Source organism: Notothenia rossii, assembly GCF_949606895.1.
Source record: "Notothenia rossii genome assembly, chromosome: 10".
Taxonomy (NCBI): Eukaryota; Metazoa; Chordata; class Actinopteri; order Perciformes; family Nototheniidae; genus Notothenia; species Notothenia rossii.
Window position 1 is genome coordinate 63,025,065 of NC_136908.1, and position 6,515 is coordinate 63,031,579.

Genomic DNA, 6,515 nt, shown 5'->3' on the forward strand with positions numbered 1-6,515 from the left:
GCAAGTAACGTTAACCTTAAATTGTGTTTTTTTCGCAAACTTGTGAGGACTGGTGAATTTTTTATTTTTTTTTAGGTTTGAGTTCTTGGCAAACAGCTCTATAGCGCCCCCTATGTGCAACTTTTGGCAATTTTTGCACTTTTCAGGTACCGTATTTGAACAAAGTCCTCCTACAGTTTTCATTATCAATAGTTTTACAGATCGTGTGTGTGTGTGTGTGTGTGTGTGTGTGTGTGTGTGTGTGTGTGTGGGGGGGGGGGGGCAGGGGATGTGAACATTGGGAAAATGTACAGTATGATGTGTCATGTTGTTTCTCTTCTGCATTTTTTCACATTAATAAAATGCTTCCTAAATAATTTCGTCATTGTTATATGTTATATAGAAACTAGGAAGTGAGATGGTATTGGTAATCTTTGCACACTATGTTAAATAGAGATGTTAGTATTATCTTGCCATGTACTATGATAACTTCCGGGGCTTGGTTTAAAACTGTGACGATTTTAAAAGATAACGAGGGGAGGAGTTCTTCAACAAGAAGCTGAGAGGAGATAAATGAAAGCAAGACAACAAGCACCTCATCAGCTGAGGATCATCTGATAAGGCCATCTGGGCGTATATCACAAGAACAATATGAAGGACTGAGAAGAATTCAACTGGGTGAGTGTTTTATTATATATTCTTGTTTTAAATTGATATCACATGTTTAGTTTTGGGGGTGTTTAATTCAAAAAGATGTTGTGTCTTTGAATAAGAAGTGCATACGGAGCCCCTAAAGCAGGGGGGTCAAACTCAGATACACAGTGAGCCAAATTAAAAAAAGGGTACTAGTGGAGGGCCGGACTGGTTCAATGTTTATTGCAGAACTTATTGAAATGAACTTATTGCACATATTAAACCTGGAACTAACAAAGCTTCAATGATTGCCTATAAAAACAACATTAAACATTAAATAATCAGTTCATTCATTTCTTATGGCTCTATCTGCAGCTTCTCCAGAGTCATTTCTTATGAGTACATTTTCCCACAGGCCAACAACAGCTTCAACAAAACTATTTCCCTCAAAGAGAAACCAAACATGCCCTGTTGTCGTGAGAGAGAAAGTGCAGAAGGAAACATCCATTAAACTCAGGTTGCTGCTCTGTGATGCTAGCTCAGATACTTGGCATCTCATCTTGGGTGCAGGGTCATCAATGTTTGGGCTCAGGCTCTGAGCTGACGAGACCCTCAGGATGGAGTGAAGGTGTGCGTGCAATATACCGACGGGCCAGATCTAATCTAAATAACAGACAGACAGACAGACAGACAGACAGACTTGTTCGCACTAAATACTTTGAGATAGTTGCCGGATAGCCAAGTAGGAAGTGGAGCGCAGGAGAAAACCTTTTTCAGGGCAGACTGTTATGTTTATGTGGGGAAATAGCAGTGCACATATTATTCTGAATCTTGACGCTGTAACTGCACACCCACGTGTGTCAAACCTAAACAGCGTGTGGAGTTTTTCCCTCTGTGATTTTCTGAACTCGTTGTATCTGACCTTCCTGTTCGCTCAGGTGTGAAGCATGGATTTTTAAAGAGGAAGTGTTTCTGTTCCTCCGTTAGGTTTTTACCCCACAGGGTGTTGGTTTGAGGCCAAAAGTTCAGTGGGTTTTTCTCTCTGTTATGGAAGCACTTTTTAAACTCCTCCTGTACGTCATTGTTATAAACTTTCAAAACGTTTGATGAAATGACCAAATCAGATTTTTTGCGAGTTATTTTTTTCCCGTATTAAAACTTTTATTTTAGAGATCTCCAAAAATCTGTCTCCAAAATATGAGGCTATATTTCATAGAATATTCAAGTTTGACATCTTAACGTTCAGACCATATTCATTACATTACATTTAGCTGAGGCTTTTATCCAGAGCGACTTACAATAAGTGCTTTCGACCAAGAAGATACAAACTTGAAGAAAACAGAATCATATAAGAACATCAGGTTTCATAGAGACAAACATTTCAAGTGCTACTCAACTGGCTTTAGATAAGCCAGCCCTTTATTAGTATATAAGTGCTTTGTTAGTAATTCTATCTCTGGAAGTGGAGTCTAAAGAGATGAGTTTTCAGTCTGAAGAAGATGTGTAAGCTTTCTGCTGTCCTGATTTCAATGGGGAGCTCATTCCACCATTTTGGAGCCAGGATAGCAAACCCACGTGTTTCTGCTGATGGGAACTTGGGTCCCCCTCGCAGTGCGGGTGCAGCGAGCTGTTTGGCTGATGCAGAGCGTAGTGCACGTGCTGGGGTGTACGGTTTAACCATGTCCTGGATGTAGGAAGGGCCAGATCCATTCACAGCATGGTACGCAAGTACCAGAGTCTTGAAGTGGATTCTAGCAGTTACTGGAAGCCAGTGAAGGGAGCGGAGGAGCGGCGTGGTGTGGGAACATTTAGGAAGGTTGAAGACCAGACGAGCCGCTGCATTCTGCATGAGCTGCAGAGGTCGGAGGGCACATGCAGGTAGACCAGCCAGGAGGGAGTTGCAGTCGTCTAGGCGTGAGATGACGAGAGCCTGGACCAGAACCTGCGTCTCTTTCTGGGTCAGCTGGGGACGTGTCCTCCTGATGTTGTAGAGAGTGTATCTGCAGCAGAGATGTTTGAAGTGAAGGACAGTTTGTTATCTCGGGTCAAATTCAAGTTTTTCCTCATAAATGAACCACTTTAAAGTCAGAGAACAATCAAGCTTTTTTCTTGGAATGTGTGAAATTGAACATGTATTTAAATGTTAGAATATTAAATCAGAATTTCGTAAAATATTATGTTTCAGTTTTTCTCTCTGACGTGTATTAAATATCTGTATAATATGGAATATTAAGAGAATATTTAAGTTTTTTCTCCAACATTTCAACATTTTTATCGTTAATTCACCAGTTTTTCATTTACTGTCTCTTAATTGTATATGTTTTTTATTTTTGCGACTTTAATATTAGACAATATTCTCGTTTTTGAGTATGCACGTTTCTTGTTTAAAATGTACCAATTTGTAAGAAAATATAAAAAAATGTATGGGAAACATACAGTTGCAAGAAAAGTATGTGAACCCTTTGGAACTTCCTGGATTTCTGCATATGTTGGTCATAAAATGTGTTCTGATCTTCATCTAAGTCACAACAATAGACAAACACAGTCTGCTTAAGCTAAAACCACAAACAATGATATGTTTTTATGTTTTTATTGAACACACCATGTAAACATTCACGGTGCAGGGTGGAAAAAGTATGTGAACCCTTGGATGTAATAACTGGTTGACCCTCCTTTGGCAGCAATAACCTCAACCAAACGTTTCCTATAGTTGATATCAGACCTGCACAACGGTCAGGAGGAGTTTTGGACCATTCCTCTTTAGAAAACTGTTTCAGTTCAGCAATACTCTTGGGATGTCTGGTGTGAATCGCTCTCTTGAGGTCATGCCACAGCATCTCAATTGGGTTGAGGTCAGGACTCTGACTGGGCCACTCCAGAAGGCGTATTTTCTTCTGTTGAAGCCGTTCTGTTGTTGATTTACTTCTGTGCTTTGGGTCGTTTATTATACATCCATGAGTATAATCATTCAAGTGTGATGGAGTCAGGACTCAGAGACACGAGGAGAGCTGGAGCTCTGATGGAGTCAGGACTCAGAGAGACACGAGGAGAGCTGGAGCTCTGATGGAGTCAGGACTCAGAGACACGAGGAGAGTTGGAGCTTTGATGGAGTCAGGACTCAGAGAGACACGAGGAGAGTTGGAGCTTTGATGGAGTCAGGACTCAGAGAGACACGAGGAGAGCTGGAGCTCTGATGGAGTCAGGACTCAGAGAGACACGAGGAGAGTTGGAGCTTTGATGGAGTCAGGACTCAGAGAGACACGAGGAGAGTTGGAGCTTTGATGGAGTCAGGACTCAGAGAGACACGAGGAGAGCTGGAGCTCTGATGGAGTCAGGACTCAGAGAGACACGAGGAGAGCTGGAGCTCTGATGGAGTCAGGACTCAGAGAGACACGAGGAGAGCTGGAGCTCTGATGGAGTCAGGACTCAGAGAGACACGAGGAGAGCTGGAGCTCTGATGGAGTCAGGACTCAGAGAGACACAAGGAGAGCTGGAGCTCTGATGGAGTCAGGACTCAGAGAGACACGAGGAGAGCTGGAGCTCTGATGGAGTCAGGACTCAGAGAGACACGAGGAGAGCTGGAGCTCTGATGGAGTCAGGACTCAGAGACACGAGGAGAGCTGGAGCTCTGATGGAGTCAGGACTCAGAGAGACACAAGGAGAGCTGGAGCTCTGATGGAGTCAGGACTCAGAGACACGAGGAGAGCTGGAGGTCTGATGGAGTCAGGACTCAGAGAGACACGAGGAGAGCTGGAGCTCTGATGGAGTCAGGACTCAGAGACACGAGGAGAGCTGGAGCTCTGATGGCAAACACTGAGGGTTTATTTGGAGCTTCGGCCGGAGAATTCACAAGACATGTCACGGCCACGAGTTGACCACACGGTAGAGATGCCACAATCAGTTCTGAAACCCCTCCTGTAGCTCCAGGTTTTAGTTCAGAGTGTAGTAATCAACATTCTTCAATAGATAGACTAAACAGCTGAGGACACTGAATCACATTAGTTGTCACTTATGGCTCGGGGTCATCTACACCCCGAGAAGGAAGTGTTCCAGGTGTCCCACAACAATGACTATCTCTGACCGAGAGGTGCCCGGTCATATACTGGCAACAACAACAACAACAACAACAACAACAACAACAACTTGCTAGGGCAGCCCACGGCTGCTCAAGGCTGGTCAGCTGCGTCAGAGGGCGAAAGGTAAACTTGTAGGGCGAAATTATTCCCTGGCACCCTGTAAATACAAAACAGCTTTAAAACCTCCAGACCAAAGTGCTATACAGAGGAATACATGCATAAATAAAATACAACAATCAACATAAAGTAAGTAAAACGAATAAAAAGGTAAAACAAACGTAATGAAAATTATCAAAAATACTGAAAGTGTGTCGAGTACCTAAAAAAACCTCTTTATTATTTAAGTGTATTATTATAAATATTATTTTTAAAACGTCACTCTCACACAGTTTAAACTAAAGTTACCAGGTTCTCCTTTGTGGACGAAATGTAAATACAATTAAATTAAACACAAATAAATGTAAATTAAATTAAATGCAAATAAAATATAATCTAAATTCAATTAAATGTGGACTAAATGAAATTTGAAATATTATTAAATGTAAATAATATTAAACTTAAATAAAATAAAATGTAAACAATATTAAATGTAAATTGTACTAAATGTAAATTAAATAAAATGTAAACACACCCACTCACCTGTTATTCCTCTTCTTCCTCCTCTTCCCCGGCCTCTTTCATCTCTAAACCCCCCATAAAACTCGGGGTAAACTCACGGATGTATAATAAACTGCCCTCGTCCGGCCGCCATGTTGGAACTCTTCAAAGCGTCCGCGAACGCCAACCTTCACTTCCTGTCAGCTTCGCTTTTCAAAATAAAATACAAATTTCATATTAAAAGCTAAAATAAAACGTGATTAGAATGAGATTATTAGGTGTTTTTGTTTAAGGAATTTAGTGTTGATGGCGCAGACAACCCGCTAGGTGGCAGTCTTGATTTGTCTAAAAATGTTTATCACTTAAATATCCTTAATGTATTCATTTCTTCAAGGGACACAGCTTTAAAAAGTAAATAAATAATACAAACATAAAGTCCATATTATTTTGGATGACATATATACATTTAAGATCAATTTCTACTCTACTGAGCTTTCAGTTTCTCTTTTCTTCAGCATCATTTTTACTAAATAACCCACTCCAAATTGCTGAAAATCTGAGAAAGTGCATCTCTGAATGTCAATATTTTATAAACACTGGAGATAATACAGATTCAAGAGCTCTATTGTCATTATTATGTCCGGGAACACAGAGTTTACCCTGAAGTTAGCTCGCTAAGCCAAAATCCGGCTTCAAAGTACAGGCCGGCCTCAGGAGTCCAATGAAGGTGTTTCAGTCAAACAAGTTTAAACTTATTAAAAGTCACAAGAAAAAACAAAATCTTTTCAATAATTGAAAAGCCTTCATTGTAAGGGCATTGTCGGAGGTCGTTTTTGCAGAATCAAACCACCATGTTATATAAAGGCCAGAGCAAAGTCATCCCGATTACTCAGTAAACACAGTTGTTGTTGTTGTTGTTGTTGTTGTTGTTGTTGTTGTTGTTGTTGTTGTTGTTGTTAAAAACGTGAAAATACGGTGTGGTCATGTCCTGAGCTTAATCCTGCTGAGTAAGTTCTTTCTGTTACGTCCCTGTGTAATTTAACTAAAAAGCTCTGAAACCTGAAACCACACACACAAACACACACACACACACACACACACACACACACACACACACACACACACACACACACACACACACACACACACACACACACACACACACACACACACACACACACAGAGAAACAGCTTCTCTTGTGTCTCTGTTGTTAAAACATGCTGTTTGTC